The sequence below is a fragment of the Lepidochelys kempii genome, chromosome 6, assembly GCF_965140285.1.
Source record: "Lepidochelys kempii isolate rLepKem1 chromosome 6, rLepKem1.hap1, whole genome shotgun sequence".
NCBI lineage: Eukaryota > Metazoa > Chordata > Testudines > Cheloniidae > Lepidochelys > Lepidochelys kempii.
Window position 1 is genome coordinate 121,712,676 of NC_136385.1, and position 17,738 is coordinate 121,730,413.

The window sequence follows — 17,738 nt, forward strand, 5'->3', positions numbered from 1 at the left end:
CGCTTTCTTGCCGTGCTGCTGTGGGCACTTTTTTTGTTTGATTGTTTGCTTTGCAGGTCACCTTTAAAAGGGTGAAATTGTTGACAAGAATGGCTGCTCCATTATTCTCAGGAGCCATGTGAGTGTCTGATTCCCCTCGTTAGGGTCTCATAGCTAAAGAAGCATTGATGCCGTCTGAAGCTGGAGTTTTAGACCTGCAAGTAGCTCCATGAAAATAGACCCCAGTGTGGCACCATGCAGGTATAGAAGTCTGCGCATACAGAGCACCTTGCAGGACTGAGGCCTTAGAATTTATTCTTGGTGTGTTGTCTGACTCCCATTAAGGTTAATGGGAGGTGGGTGGTTGAATTCACTTTAGGGATCTCTTCCCTACCTTTTGTAGTGGATTTGAAATTCTTTCCCTGACGATGTTGGCTAATTATAGTAGATGAACAGTGTCTCCATGTTCGTTCGGCTCATTTCTTATTCGGTTTAAAAGTGTTTGTGTGGGGGAAGGGACTTTTCAATGTGCAACTTAACTCTGCATGAATAGGAAGAGCTTGTATGTCTCAGGGACACCATCAACTTAAAAATCACTAGATCTGGTCATAAAATGAGCCCTGACTTTTGTTTTCAATTATTATTTTTTAATTTTTCAACCAGCTCTGAAAATGACATTCTATCTTCGGTTACTAACAGCTAAGATCACTGTAATCAAAAGAATAGAGGAAAGTGGTTTTTTTTCTTGTGCATTTTGACAGCAGTTTGACTGTGCTGGGCATGTGGGAGTTCATCTCCCAGACAGAGCCTCTGAGAGAGACTTGTTTTCCTCTCACTGTAACTTCAACCCAGAACACACTTCACTGCATGCAGATTATCTGGTCCTCTTCTTTGTCACGCTGCAGGTAGAATATTCATAAGCATCTGCTACACAGGCTAGAGTTTTCAAAAGGGCCTACTAGAATTAGACACACAACTCCCATTGAATGTCAGTGAAAGTTGGGCATTTAACTCCCCTTGTCTACTGTGCAAATCCTGCTGCCTTTGTTCCAGGGGGCGCTGAGATGAAGGGTTCTGTGTAAACTGCATGTGTGATCCTGCTCTGAAGACCCTATCTGCACGCTGAGTGCAGGGGCATCTCCGCTGAAAAAGGTATAGTTTCTTGAGCTGGTTTGAGCAGGAGTTCAGTCTGCCAGCCTAGAGAAAACAAAGTTTATTGGGATATCTGTGCATATTCGTTCGTCAGGAGAACATTTTCTGTAGGTGAAGAATCAGTGAAGTGTAGATTCCATTTATCCATCAGAGCAGATCAGTCTGACCGACCAGGCTGCTTGGGAAAGTCAGAGGAGTGACCTCATCTTTCCAGCTTGTTTACAGCTTGTACAGCCTGTAAACGGCACAATTTTTTTCTTCATTAAAAGAGAATTAATTTATGTGTCCTCTTTTATCAACTCTCCACCCCACCTCCTATAGTTGAGGGCTGTGCACTTCCTAAGGAGAAACTGCTGCTGAAGAACCATTTCCAGAATAATATGCTCATTTCATTTAATAGGTTAAATCTTTGCCATATAGGAGATTGTCTGCAAATTTTAAAAATGCTTGTTTTAGGATTTATCTACTTGACATATAACCTCTTAGTGTGACCTGAAATTAAAAAGTAAACTGAAGTTTTGATTAAGTCTGCCTCTTTGACCCCAGTTGAAAAGACTGATGGGGGTGGGGGTGAAGTATGATTAAGGGCTATAAAATCATGACTGGTATGGAGGAAGTAAAGAAGGAAGTGTTTACTCCTTCTCATAACACAAGAACTAGGGGTCACCCAATGAAATTTAATAGGCAGCAGGCTTAAAACAAACAAAAGGAAGTATTTCTTCACACAACGCGCAGTCAATCTGTAGAACTCTTTGCCAGAGGATGTTGTGAAGGCCAAGACTATAACAGGGTTCAAAAAAACTAGATAAACTCATGGTGGATAGGTCTACCGATGGCTATTAGCCAGGATGGGCAGGGATGGTGTCCTGAGCCTCTGTTTGCCAGAAGCTGGGAATGGGCGACAGGGGACGGATCGCTTGATGACTACCTGTTCTGTTCATTCCCTCTGGGGCACCTGGCATTGGCCACTGTCCGAAGACAGGATACTGGGCTTGATGGTCCTGTGTGGCTGTTCTTATGTCCTTAGGGCCTCAGAATGAGGTGCTGCCTAGGGAATGGCAACAGGTCCCTCCCTCAGTCAGAGGGGGAGGGGCCACGAAGAAATTTTGGTTAACAAGAAAAATGGGCTATGGGGGAACTGGTCTGAGGTGCAAGAGGGAGCCAGTGGGGACACTGAGCAGAGGCCACAGGGGTAAAATGAGCTGGATTGGTAACTCAGGGTTCCCACAGGCTCTGTCCATCCACTGCAGTGAGGTGCACCCCGTGCTGCCCTGCCAGTGCTCCTGAACCCTGAGCTAAAAATCCCCTGCAAAGATGGAAAAGGCAGTTGGGTCTCCGTGTCCATCCAATTCTTGTCCTTTCACTTGCGTATGGAGCCCAAACAGTGTGTTCAGTGCTGTGTGAACAAGGCACAGTCCCTATCTCAAGAAGCTTATGATCGAAGCTTCTGCCCAGAGCACTAGTCTCAACTGCTGTGGTGGTTTGTGTGTATGGGAATACATATACCTGTCCACTGGACTGAGAGGATGGTCTCCACGCATGCCAACAAATGGCCACTGGATGATAAAGGAGGCTCTGTCTTCTGATCTGGGCCCAGTTCAGACGAGCAACCGGCAGATGTGTCTTTATAGCTTGTATCTCGAGTGTAACTAACCCCTGCAGTGTCCATTCCTCTTTATACACCAAACAGAGATGGGACACGAAGGATGAGGCTTAGGAAGAATGAAGCCCTTAGTTTCGCCCTGGTCCTGTGACATCCCAGGGAGGATGGGCGCATGTGCATATGTATGGGAATGTTTGCTCTTTCATTGCTGAGCTTTCATGAAATGCTGCTACCGTTTTGGGCAACAACTCCAAGGGGTTTGGAGGAGTTGGTTTTTTAATATATTTTTTTCCACAAGAAATGGAACCGAGGACCCAGTCCTGTTCTCCCTACTCACATGAATAACTCTAATGGAGTAAGGTGATGAAAGCTTAGCCCGTGCACTGTTCCAAAGCTCAGTACAGTCAGTGGGATTTCTCATGAGAAAGATTTCAGCCCTGACTTAAAGCCCCATGCAGCCCCATTAACTTCAAGTCAGGGCAGAATTTGACCCAACGTCTATTACTTGGAGCTAATCTTTCACCTGTTTCCCTAATGCTTGAATGCCAGGAAGAGTCTGGCCCTAATGCTCCAGGGCAGGATGGGCAGGGCACCAGAATCGTTTCATTACGGACGTGGGATGACTTTGTAGGTCAGACACAGAAGCTTTTTAGCTGTGAGACCTGGTGGAACTGCCGCCATTGGAGTGCAGAGGCATCCCTACTCCCTGTGGAGGCACATGGCACCAAGGAAATGGGGCGTGGCTCCCTCCTCCCCCCTGCTTACAGGTGAGGGGTAATTTCCACCTGCAAGAGGTGTAGAAACAGGTGTGTTGCCTCTCCTCACGGGGGAGTTCCCACAGGCATTCTACTTCTCCTAGGCAGCATGGCTCCTGGCGCTCCCTCTGGGATAGTGCAGCTGCCTGCTGCCCCTTACAATGAGCACATCCTACCCTTTGTTCTGGTCTAGTGTTAGAACTTCTTCTGGCTCTGTAGTCAGCAGGAAAGTGAACTTCTGTTGCCAGATGCTGAGCTCTGGAAGAGCCACAGTCTTTCGTGACTGGGCAGGGGAGAAAAATGCTAGTTAGATGCCCAGACTGAGATTGGCAGCGTTGTCTAGGGGATTTAGGCACATGTCTTGCATTAATTTTAATTCCATTACAATTAATGGAAGTTAAGCTTCTAATCCTAATGGAAGAAATGTAGCTAAATTCATTAGCCTATTTTGGAAAATCTAGACAGGGGTTGGCTCATAAGGGTAAAGCCTGTGGCAGGCCAGGCTGGTTTGTTTATCTGTAGCATCCACAAGCACAGAGCCCCGCAGCTCCCACGGGCCTCATTTTGCTGTTCCCAGCCAATGGGAGCTGTGGGAAGCAGTGGCTAGCATGTCCCTCAGCCCGCACTACTTCCCACAGCTCCCATTGGCTGGGAACGGTGAACTGTGGCCAGTGGGAGCTGCAGGGCTCCATGATTGCGGATGCTCCAGATAAACAAACCAGCCTGGCTGCCAACAGCTTTACCCTGACGGGCCAGGTGCCAAAGGTTGCCGACCCCTGATCTAGACTCTGGGCTTTGATTTTTCTACTCTGCCCCTCCATTTGGGTAGAGCTAGGAGACTTTCCTGTAAGTTTTCTCCTGTAGAGAGATGATGTCCCAAGGGCTACTGTGGCTGGAGTCCCACGGGAGCCAACTGAGGTCACTCAGGATAAACTGCAAAGAATGGGGCAGACAATCCCCAAAGCTGGTGGATATTCCAATACTTAGATTTACCAAGCCAGCACAAAACAGCTTCTACAATACCTCACTGGTTACCCAGAAGCCAACAACACAATTCCCTTAACATAACCCAGCCTCAGGTCTCCACCCAGACACCCAAGTCAAACATGATGAGGATTACAGAAAATCATATTCATCATATAAAAAAGTTTTACCAATCCCAAAGGATCGGACACATTACCTTCCAGGTTAATGAATATTCCAGATCTTACCCAAATGCACGCTTACAGCCAACTCTTATTAATGAAACTAAAATTTATTTTAAAAGAAAAGAGCATATTGCTTCAAAGATCAATATACATACAGATGTGAGTACAATCTTGAAATTCAGATTCATAGCAGAGATAGTCCATAGGTTATATTCAGGGTGTTCCATTTTAGGACTGGGGTCTCAATCTTGCAACTCAAACTTCCCCTGATGAAGCTTAAGCAGTTCTGAGATGACAGGATCAGGACCCAAGGGTCTTTTAATACAGTTTTTTAGTAGCCACTTGACCAGACAGTCCTGGGCAAACAATAGGCCTTTGATGTAACTTTCTTTTTTCCCAAACCTCAATGGTAATTAACTACATGAATTAACATAAGGCAATTTATCCATTAGGCAGTCTATCACAAACTTTAAAGAGACATATAGACAATGAGATTATTTCACCCAAGATTCATCTAAATGTTTATATTCCCTTTTGATCTCTGAATCAACAGCTATAGTGACAGACAGGAACTGTCTGTTTACATGGCTAACATTTAACAGGATGAGTACATACATACAATTAGCATTACCTCTAATTTCTAACAGTACAGGTTTGCATTTCAAAGTTCTAGCCTACCTAGCAAGGAATGGCCATAATTACCACGTCTAACATGTCTCTACAGGTTGACTGTAGGTCAGTTAGCCTGCAGGATGCTTAACCCTTTCTTCCCATGTGTCATACTTCGTATAAGATTCGTTGCACTTATATAACAGTGGTAGCAACAATGATTTGCATGATTATATTTTAATTAGATAATGTCACAGCTACTCTGAACATTCTTGGAGTCAGCTGTCTACTCACAGGGAAGCTTTTTAGGATTGTTTGACAGCGTGCCCAGTGAGAAACACCAAACCTCTGATTTTTCTGAACTGGGACTGCATGCAACTGGGCTTGCAAAAATTCATGTGTAATTGTGTGCCTAACTTACACTTCCATTTACTGCAGTTACATGTACACATAGGGTAACAGTACACCCCCATGGCCAGTTAGGTGCAAAACTAGTTATTTCAATAGGCAATTTGCCTAGTATGTATGGGTAATTGCATGCATAAATTACACATAAAGGTGTATGAATAATTCTTGCACATGGACGGTTTATAAAATGAGTCCCACAATATAATGCAACATCAGGAAAGAAATACTGTAACATTTCAAGTTCAAAAAAGTGTAATTGGGGCTCACTTGAGTAAGAGAACTGTACCCCCAACAAAACTAAACAGAGAAATAAAATGAGTGGCAGCATGTCTCTGTGATGAACAGAACCCACGGAATCCACCCCCTTATGTAATTCTGTGTTTCTTCAATTCCAAATACAGAGAAACTCAAACTTGGATAACATGTCTCTTGCTAGTTGGTTCATCTGTGAGTTTTCCTGACAGGTAGACTATGAATAGCTCTGAGGCACTAGCAATTCATGTGTGCTTTTCAGAACACGATACTGAGTCATTTTAAAGCCACCTACTGTAGTACTTTTAAAGCTGCACGAATTATTTTAAGTGTAAGACTCCTACCCGAGAAGGAGAGGAATTCATGCCTTCAGTTTCTCATCTGGGTTCTAACTTGTCAAAATATAAATTTTAATATTTTTTCAAAACAAGAATAAAATTGTGTGCTCTTCCACTATTCAAGGGTATGGACTTGAGTCTGCAAATCTGTGTGGCTGTCCTGTCTGTAACCACTGGACTAGACTCCTCCCCAGAGTCAGGAATAGAAACTAGGATTCCTGACTCCCAATATTCCTTTGTCATATAGCTAATTGTTATGTAAACTACCGTCAACGAGTGTGTCTCATTCCCCTCTAGAGGCTGGTCCACATAGAGACTAACATCTTGTTACTGCTACCAGTCACTCCTTCAGATAGGGGTGCTGTGGGTTTAAAGGTCTTGGGTTCCTATCCTGATGATGGTCCATTTGAAGGGTCAATATGGTTCTGCATGATGGCATCTCTGCGTTTTCCAAGTTTGCTTTTTAAAAAAACCTAGAAAATCTCACACACAAAACGATGGCAAAAGAATGTTAAGGGTGCAAAGTCAAGCACCAAAAGTTAGGAAATGCCAGAATTAAGGTTGCTGTAAGGAGCTGTAACAAAAGAAGCCATTTGCAGGGCACAACCATAAGTTTTATTGGTCCTACACCCCCAGGAAATATGCTATATATTTTTGAGCACTATCTGCTGGCAATTTATCTATTCACTATTTACATACTTATGGACAGCTCTCATAACGTGTGCCACCTTAATTTGGCCCCCTTTTGTGTATATGTGTTATGCTATGGTCTCTAATTCCATGACCTCATGCTGTTCTACAGGATCCTGCCTCATTCAGTGCACAGGATGGATAGTGAACGAGGCAGAGGGTTGCAAGAAGAAAGAAGACGCTGGAGAGAACTAACCAGGCCCTCTCCCTGGCTCTGCCACAGACTTTCTGAATGATACACTTTGATAGTCTCGCCCAGTATTTGCACTAGAGCTGATTCAAAAAATGAAAACCTATTTATGGAAAAAGAGTGGAAGTTGTTTTCAATTCCAACTGTTCAAATTTTGGGCCATTTTTCTCTCCTGGTCTTTAAATTGTGCTAAGACAGGACCAAGTATACCATCCAAATCATCCCTGACAGGTGTTTGTCCAACCTGTTCTTAAAAGCCTCCAGTGGTGGAGATTCCATGCTACTCTGAAACACAACCTCACTTGAAAGGCTATTCCGGAACTAAACTATCCTGATAGAAAGTTTTTTCTAATATCTAATCTAAATCTCCCTTGCTGCAGATCAAGCCCATTACTACTTCTCCTACCTTCAGTGGACATAAAGAACAACTGATCAATATCCTCTTTATAATAGAGCTTAACATATTTGAAGACTGTTATCAGGTCCCCCCTTCAATCCTCTTTTCTCAAGACTGAACATGCCCACTTTTTTCAACCTTTCCTTATAGGTCAAGTTTTCTAAACCTTTTATCACTTTTGTTTCTCTCCACTGGATTCTCTCCAATTTGTCCACATAGTTCCTAAAATGCGGTGCTCAGAATTGGACAAAACTCAAGCTGAGACCTCATCAGTGCCAAGTAGAGCAGGACAATTGCCTCCCATGACTTACATAGAATCTTAGGGTTAGAAGGGACCGCAAGAGTCATCTAGTCTAACCACCTGCAAAGATGCAGGATTTGTTGTATCTAATACAACATTCCTATTAATGCACCTTAGAATTGAATGAGCTTTTTTGCAGCTGCATCACATAGTTGATTCATATTCAATTTGTGATCCATTAGAACCCCTAGATCCTTTTCAGCTGTATTGCCACTTAGTCAGTTGTTCCCCACTCATTCCCAGTTGTGTAGCTGTGGATTTGATTTTTCCTTTCTAAGTGAAGTATTTTGCACTTGTCGTCACTAATTTCGACTCATTGAATGCAGACCAGTTCTCCTATTTGTCAAGGTTGTTACCCAAATTTATCTTTTCAGTGAAGATAGAATTTTGATTTTTGTTGATTCTTTTCAAAAATAAGGCATTGCATTTTTTGTGGAAAAACAATGGCAACTATTTTCTATAACCGGCCATTTTTAAAGGAAAATAAACCTTTTTTGGTTCAAAAACGTCAACCATCTCTAATAAACGTGAAGGTGACGAATAAAGGCTGTACACATAACATTAATTCATAACTCTGGCATTTTCTAGCTTTTGATCACTTGACTTTGCAACCTTTTTTTGTTTTTGTAACCTAGCTGTTTGGCTGTAATTGTATATGTAGGTTAAGGATGCCTCTTTAATCTAGACAGGAGTTTTATAGATTGTAGTTCATAGTCAACCTTTGATCCATGTGCTGAATTGTCCATTGTGACAGGAGGTAGTTGCATAATAATCACTTACATTCAAGTGAGTGCTGTGGAAACCCCTGAGATAAATAATGGGCCATAGCCTCAGCTGGTGTAAACTGGCATAGCTTCATTGCCTCAGTGGAGTGGGGTACCATTCAACGGCACTGGCAATGCCAAGACGACGACGATGATGATATAACACTTGTTCAGTTAATACCATAGGGGAAATGTGTTATGCTGGAATCCACCCAGTTGCTCTTCTGTTGTATAATGTAACTCTAGATCTTTAATGACCATAAGCTGTTTTGTTTAATGAGCTCTATTTTCGTATTTCATCTATTTAGCACAGTACAATTCTCCCTGGCATAGTTCTCAGATGACTGACTCCCTATATCACCGGTAAAAAGAACAGGAGGACTTGTGGCACCTTAGAGACTAACAAATTTATTTGAGCATAAGCTTTCTTGTGTCTCTAAGGTGCCACAAGGACTCCTTTTCTTTTTGCGAATACAGACTAACAGGGCTGCTACGCTGAAATATATCACCAGTGTTACATTTAAGTACCTGGGTCGTCAGTGTCAGTCAGAAGGAGCCCAATTCTTCTTAGCTGTTAGATACAATGGAATTGCAGCCTCAGTTGGACTGACTGCAGGCCCATATCTTTGAGTGTTGTTAAAACACACTTCAGAGGGTGGAATAATTCCCTCTTTCCTTTTTTTCTTCACTACGGGCCTGGTGAACGATGAGTCACCATAAGAGCGGCCCTGTGTCTGCTTTGCTGAACAGGTTGGATTCGTGCATGATAGAATTAGTACCATCTCACTCATGCTTCGCTCTCAGTGTAAAATCTAGGAGTTGTCTCCCTGTAACAGGATGACTTGCCCCATGCCGGGGGCTAAGCCAACCCTAAATCTATGATGAACTCCACCAGACTGGGACTGGGTAATTCTCTGTGAAGGGCAGCAGGGGGCTGCAGTGAAGGGGAGACGCTCAGGAAGAACCGACAGCTAGGAATGAGCAGGCTCCAGCAGAGTCCTAGGATTTGGGATCAAGACTGAAGCCAGGAAGGGCTGGGAGCAGCCTGCTAAACCAGGAGAGACCCTGGGCAAGCAAGGGAAAGCATGGAAAAGTTCTCCAGGTAAGGTGTAGGAAGAGAAATGCTTGGTTTGGGGACTTTAATTGGGGACTTTGTGCTATTATCTGTGAATAAACCCAAACCCCAAGGATGGGTATTTGGACCTCAGAAAAAATGTATGGCATCTGTGTAAGGAGCCCTTTGAGGGAGAAACGATTAGCAGGGCAGGGCAGAGGCACCCGGCTACGAGGGGTGCTCAGTAAGTGCCCACATCGCTATGCTCCCTCTGAGCTTTGCAAGGAAATATCCTGGGGGAATTCCTTAAGCTGAGCCATAAATGCCTGTAACTTCCCTGAAAGCTCAAGATGAAAATTAAAAATAGCCCAGTATTGCCAGGCACTTTTGGTTCTGGTGACAATATCAACCACGTGAGTGTAGCCGGAGTGATTCATATCTGTCATCAGCACCCAGGGAAGATCTGCAGCTGCCTGGGTATACATTTAGAGGTCTTGGCTCTCTGTGACTTAATCTTTCATGGCTGGTTCCTGCCATGCCTTTCGGGTGTGGGAAGAACAAGGCGGTAGTCTTTGAAATGCCATAGTACAGCAACCGTCAAAGGTGATGTCCGAGGGATCTTCTTTACCCTTCTGGTACGTTAGTCAGCACTGAACCAGTTAGGGGGAGTTACCTAGGTGCACACAGGGGAAAGCAGACATCTTAACCCCTGCCTTTATTCTTAAATTACAATGGGCCAAACCCTGCCCGCTTTACTTGAGGCTTTTGGCCCATTTTCTGTGCCTAGTGCTGATTATATAACCTTTTTACTTCTTACTCCTCTGACATGGGGGGCTGCAGTCGCAGCTTTGTTTTCAAACTTAAAGATGGGGTTGATAGACTTGGATCCACATACTATTAAAAAAGCACCAACAAACAGGCTGCAGCGGTTCTCATGGAATGAATCCCACTGAAGGCTTTTATGACATCCCAACCCACTTGGGTGCTGCTTTTGGTCTCTAATATTACAGAGCTCCACCGCAGAACGAGTCTCTTGTTAAGTTGCGGCAGTCAGTGGAGTTGAAGGATGTGGCAAACCCCCCGTTATAAGGTAATGGCACCCAGGATCCTCACAGAGCAGCCCAGACAAGTGGGGTTGCTCCTATCTCCGCTGGCATGACAGACATACAGACAGACCTTGTCTTCCTCCCAAACTCTTTTATCTCATACCATGGATGGGGGAAACTAAGAAAAGAACAAAGAGGAAGGAGAAAAGATCTTCTGCTGTTTAGGGCTGGAGGGGTGTTAGAGGAAGGAAAAGCTCCCTTCATAGACTTAAGGCTAGAAGGGACTGTTCTCATCCTCTAATCTGACCTCCTTCATAAAATAGGCCAGAGAAGATCACCAAATGGTTCCTGCATCAAGCCATAACTAGCCTGGAAGTGAGCGTGTGTGGGAGGGAGAGGATGAGGGGGTGGAGCTGCAGGCTCACTTCTGCAGCCCTTCTGAGGCTCTGATATTTTTTAAATCAATGTTTTTCCCCTAGTTCGTGTGGTGCTACAGTCTTGTCACGTGTTTAATCCTAGTAGTAATTCACCCTCTGCTCTTCAAGCATGCATGGACTAATCCTCACAGCTGCCCTGAGTAGCCAGTAAGTAAATCTTATTTCCAATTTTTCAGTTAAGTGACTTGCCCAGTGCTAGAGAGAGTAGGACGCAGTCAGGGGTAGTTCCCAAGAGTTTGCAGCTCACTGTCGTGTGTGTTAAGACCCTGAAACAGAGTCTTTCTTTCTTACGCACCACACAGGAGTGAGAACATACTGGAAATTTCTTTATCAAGTCCACTTCTGCTGTATGGCACCGAACTGGGAAAGATTTGACAAAGTGAGCACACTCTTGTCTTAATCTTCTTTGGTACCTTCTGTGTTTAAAAATAGAGCTGGTAGAATACTGGGGCGAAACAGCATCATGAGCGTTCGTTCAAGTTCCAGTGACACTTGCTTTTATTGTTCCGTATTGGGAAACCAGGTTTATGTTCCCAATAGTATTTGGGCAATGGCTTCATTTGAACAGGGGGTATTTAGCAATTACAAGAGTATTTGCTATTCATAACTCATTGCTTATTCTTGTCATCCAGGCAGGGAGCAGAAATAATACCATGTGACTCAGTGACTACTGGAAAAATAACAAATATATTCACACAAACCAGGATCAATTTGCAATTGTTGAAAGGGCTTAATTTGCTGGATAACTTATTCACAGTTAACAGTCTGACCAGAGGGGCCAGCTTTTTTTACTGCTACTAATATGTAAGTCACAATTAAGTGAAATATATTGTGTGCGTGTTTATATACACTCAAGGTTTAAATAGTGGGGTGGTAGGTTGCCTTTTTAGAGCTCTTCTCTTTAGAAGCCATGGCTCAAAATTCCATTTTGACCAATTGGCAAAAATATGTTACACTTTTAGGCCTCTCAATATGAGTTTGTCTCACAGTGACAAAGGAGGCTTTGGTTGTCCTTTTGTCTTGGTGCTGCTGCGGAAAGCAATATAAGTTCTGCAGAGAAGGACCTAGGGGTAACAGTGGACAAGAAGCTGGATATGAGTCAGCCGTGTGCCCTTGTTGCCAAGAAGGCCAATGGCATTTTGGGGTGTATAAATAGTGGCATTGCCAGCAGATCGAGGGACGTGATCGTTCCCCTCTATTCGACATTGGTGAGGCCTCATCTGGAGTACTGTGTCCAGTTTTGGGCCCCACGCTACAAGAAGGATGTGGAGAAATTGGGGAGAGTCCAGCAAAGGGCAACAAAAATGATTAGGGGACGGGAATACATGAGTTATGAGGAGAGGCTGAGGGAACTGGGATTGTTTAGTCTGCAGAAGAGAAGAATGAGGGGGGATTTGATAGCTGCTTTTAACTACCTGAAAGGTGGATCCAAAGAGGATGGATCTAGACTATTCTCAGTGATAGCAGATGACAGGACAAGGAGTAATGGTCTCAAGTTGCAGTGCGGGAGGTTTAGGTTGGATATTAGGAAAAACTTTTTCACTAGGAGGGTGGTGAAACACTGGAATGGGTTACCTAGGGAGGTGGTGGAATCCCCTTCCTTAGAAGTTTTTAAGGTCAGGCTTGACAAAGCCCTGGCTGGGATGATTTAGTTGGGATTGGTCCTGCTCTGGGCAGGGGGTTGGACTAGATGGCCTCCAGAGGTCCCTTCCAACTCTGTTATTCTATGATTCTATGATGATTCTAAGTTGTTACAACCCAGTATGGCCAAAAACAAAGGGGAGGTTACTGTATGCCACGTGGAACAACAACATTAAAATAATTACCATGCTACTCCTGTTACTGAGTAAAACACAACCTACGATGAACTCCCAGGAGCCCTGGTGTGTTGAATGCAGGGCACCTGGTGTTCCTGTCTAGCCATTTAAGAGATTAACAATAGATCTGGTTGGAAACATTTTGTAAAAAGTTTTCCATTGGCAAATGCCATTTCAACCAAACCAGTCTTTTTTCCCAAAATCCTATAGATTTGACAGAATTGCTAGTGAAACAGAAATTCTTAGTTTTGACCAACTCCAATCAGCAGTGCTTCCCGGGTCCACGGAGAGTAGGCTCTAGCTTTAGTCACCAGTGAAGTTAGACAGACACAAGTGTCGTTAATCCACAACATATTGACAAAGGGAGTCTCTGCAGAGCACAAATATTTGCTCAAGTGAAGATAATACAGAGTAAATAGGAAGATAAATGAATTGATTAGCTGGTGGTTGTTTTATGTTTGGCACCCAAGCAAGAATCAAGCTCTGTAGTGACAGGGTTGCATGTGCTAAAATTCCCTTGGTGTTACCAACTCACTTATTCTTTCTCAGTTTTTTTAAAAAAACCCCACAAGATATAGCTAGTTCTGTGCTGCATCCCACGCACTCGAATCTCTTCTGCAGGCTGTTGCTTTCTCATATTTACACACACACACACACACACACGGAAACGCAAGCAGCACTACAGTCTTGCAGCAAACACTGTTTGCGTCTCTCCTGTGAAGATCAATAGAATTCTTCCTCTCTGTTTCAGCATGATGTATTTATTTTCGCGTGTCCCGTGATGTACCGTCCGCTTTACTTGTAGCGCTTGAAGTGCTGGTCTCCTCACTGACATTCCATTCCATGAGCGAGCGTTGTGGGGTGCGGATGGCCCATCTTGAAACATTCCTGTTCAGAAGACCATTTTTATGTCCTTCTGCTTCCTGTGAGCAATTCTGGCCATGTCTACGCTAGGAGTGCTTTGCCTGTACAGCTATCCCTGTACATTAGTGTGGACGCAGCTTATATCAGCAAACTTTTGGTGGTTTACTGTATTCCAAGCCCCAGCACCTCTTCCAAGCACAATCAGCTATATTGCCAAAACTGCTTTTGCTGTTAGAACTACACTACGCTAGGGTCTACACTAGGGACTTTTGCCATTGCAGCTCTGTTGGTCCGGGATGGTACCTCCTCACACCCCTGAGCGACATAGCTGGCAGACGTTTATACCGTAGACCTCTCCTCCATCTCCTCCTTTTTTCAGATCTCCACTTGATAGTCCACTAATAGTCACAGACACCAGTGGAGAGAAACGTAGTTAAAGTCACAGTGGAGTGTCTTTATAGCCTGATACTTTACCCCTCACCTGGTGAAATACAATTGTAAATGAATAATAATATTTAATGTAGCACCCTTCATCCCAAGCACTTCACAAGCTAGGTACAAACCCAGTGAAATGTAACCTCCTGGAAGCTGGAGGCCAGCCAGAGCAGAGAGGAAAGGGAGTGTTTTAGTCAAGGAATCCAGCCCTCTACTCTTAGGTGAAATCCTGGCCCTGTTGAAGTCAGTGGTAAAATTCCCATTGACTCATTAGGGTCAGGACTTCACCCTGGGAATGCTTTACAGGATATTTACAGTTAAAGTAGGGAAATGATACAAAATAAACAGATGTTTTAATCTCCCCCAACCTTTTGCCCCTATATTTAAGTTTTTATCTTTTGTCTCAAATTTAAACACTCCCCGAATAGAGCTATTTACCCAAGGCATAAATCTAGCATCCATGATGTTCAGAATCGTTGGTTGGTTTGTTTTAATTCACATCAGCCACACATTACTTTGCAATGAAGGATAAAAAGAGGCCTGTTTGCTGTTCTAGAAGCTTTGAGAGGCAGTGTGGTACAGTGGCTATGATAGTGGCCTATGATGGAGACTGGGGTTCTAATCACAGAACAGGTCAGTGGCAGTAATTGATTTCTGCCACTGTCTTTAAAAAGCATTTTTTACGCAAGACCTCAGTGTCTCTCCAGCAGAAACTACTGATGTGGACATCATTAGATCTGGACTTCATCAGAGGTCTATGAAGAGGCTTCTCGTAAATACCTACTGTAAGTAGAATGCAGTAGCATCTGTAAATCACAGTAGCTATCACATTTCATACATTGTATATATCTAGTGTGAAGTCTAATTATGGTGGTAAATCAAGCCTAATGCATCTGTGTCTCTTTGCCCTAGAGGTAGGGAAATGCAAGAGAACTTACAAAGATAATAGATGAGGACAATGGGCTGGCTTTCATCTGTGTGTGTTTGTGTGTGTGTGTGTACCCATGAGAAGTTTGGAATCACCACAAGCATGAATCCAGCAAAAGAGGAAAGGCCAAGTAAGATATATCACTCTGTGTGTATGTCTACCCACAACATATGCAAGTACACTTGTGTAATATATGTATATATGCATACCCTGTTTAATAGTTTGTCATTTTATTCTCTGCAGGCAACATCAGCTAATTCAAGACATGCATAAGGAGAAATGTAAGGATCAGGCAAAAATATGATTTCGTACTAGATACTTTCAAAGACATCACCATCACAAATGAGACCACTGTAAAAATGGAGAGAAATAGCAATATGTGTTTCTATCACTGTGGTGTTTGCCAGATTAAGCTGTAAGCTAAGCAACTGCTGAAGCTTCATGTATAGGGTGCACTTAGCATCATGTGTCAGCCAGTGCTCATATCTGAAAATACTGTTTCTACAATTCACTATGCAAGTGGAAACCTACAGTGAAATTCATAATACAATACACTACTACGTTACCCGCTTTATGCATGGGGATAATGGATTTTGGATTTTATTCTACTCTATACTGATTCTTCTAACACCATCATCCCCATAGTGTCTGAGCACCTTCCAATAGTCCATTAAGCAACATGACTAACATCTGTCACATGTCGTTTGTCCTCTCCTGGAGACGAATTGTGTGTGCAGAGTAGCGTTTTGGTAGGTTGTTGGGTTTTTTGTTTTGTTTATTTGGAGGTGTTTGTGTGAAGGGTGTCAGATGTACATGCTGCTATGTATTTGTTAGAAAAGTGCACCTTTCCACTTGGAGCAGAAGGTGGTAAGATTTTGGGATTGCCCTTAGTTCCTGTAGGAGTTCATTCCACAGTCTCGGACCAGCCCCCAACATAGCTCCGTCTCCTACGCATGAGAGAAGAATTCTTGGAGCAGATGATCAGGAATGCAATGATGCCCGACATAAGAAAAAGTGGACTATATGGTGGATAGAAAGCTGGCTAGATTGTTGGGCTCAATGAGTAGGGATCATGGCTCCATGTCTAGTTGGCAGCTGGTATCAAGCAGAGTGCCCCAGGGGTCGGTCCTGGGGCCAGTTTTGTTCAGTATCTTCATTAATGATCTGGAGGATGGCGTGGGTTGCACCTTCGGCAAGTTTGCAGATGACACTAAACTAGGAGGAGAGGTAGATACGCTGGAGGGTAGGGATAGGATACAGAGGGACCTAGACAAACTAGAGGATTGGGCCAAAAGAAATCTGAGGTTCAACAAGGACAAGTGCAGAGTCCTACACTTAGGATAGAAGAATCCCATGCACTGCTACAGACTAGGGACCGAGTGGCTAGGCAGCAGTTCTGCAGAAAAGGACCTAGGGGTTACAGTGGATGAGAAGCTGGATATGAGTCAACAGTGTGCCCTTGTTGCCAAGAAGGCCAATGGCATTTTGGGCTGTATAAGTAGGAGCATTGCCAGCAGATCGAGGAACATGATCATTCCCCTGTATGTGGCATTGATGAGGCCTCATCTGGAGTACTGTGTCCAGTTTTGGGCCCCACACTACAAGGATGTGGAAAAATTGGAAAGAGTCCAGCGGAGGGCAACAAAAATGATTAGGGGATTGGAACACATGACTTCTGAGGAGAGGCTGAGGGAACTGGGATTGTTTAGTCTGCAGAAGAGAAGAATGAGGGGGGATTTGATAGCTGCTTTCAACTACCTGAAAGGGGGTTCCAAAGAGGATGGAGCTAGACTGTTCTCAGTGGTAGCAGATGACAGAACAAGGAGTAATGGTCTCAAGTTGCAGTGGGGGAGGTTTAGGTTAGATATTAAGAAAAGCTTTTTCACTAGGAGGGTGGTGAAGCAATGGAATGGGTTACCTAGGGAGGTGGTGGAATCTCCTTCCTTAGAGGTTTTTAAGGGTCAGGCTTGACAGAACCCTGGCTGGGATGATTTAGTTGGGGATTGGCCCTGCTTTGAGCAGGGGATTGGACTACATGACCTCCTGAGGTCCCTTCCAACTCTGATATTCTATGATTCTAAGTGGCCTTCACACATTCTTGCAAGGTAAGCATGGTCAACTAAGGGCTTGTCTACATGGCTCGGGGAAAGCACTCTAGAGGGGTGTGATTTGTAGAGTGCTCTATATTGTTACTCTCTAACTGCCCCATGCAGACCCTGTGGACACACTCTAAAGGCAACCTAGTTGCACTGATGTATTCCTGTTTCAAACAGGACATGTTAATGTGAAGTCGGTACCTTTTAGAGTGCACCACCAGGGTCTGCACGGGGCAGTTACAGAGCAACATGTTGGTGAGCTTTACAAATTGCATCCCTCTGGCATGCTTTGCCACATGATATAGACAAGCCCTCAGTTACATTGAACTGTAACACAGTGATTTTTATGCCCGAAGCATGTTTAAGGTCACTAATCACATCCTCTGTTTTTTTGTCTCTTTTAGACAATGACCCAAATAATATAACACATACTGAGACTTGGGCTAGATGGGGTTTGGACTCCAACTGAATGAAT

The 17,738-nt window shown here is 43.8% G+C and overlaps 1 protein-coding gene across 2 annotated transcripts in view; it reads left to right on the forward strand.

Annotated features, from left to right (window-relative positions):
* RTN1 (reticulon 1) overlaps positions 1–17,738 on the forward strand; it is a 202,125-nt gene that overhangs the window by 30,193 nt on the left and 154,194 nt on the right. The gene's annotated exons all lie outside the window — the stretch shown is intronic.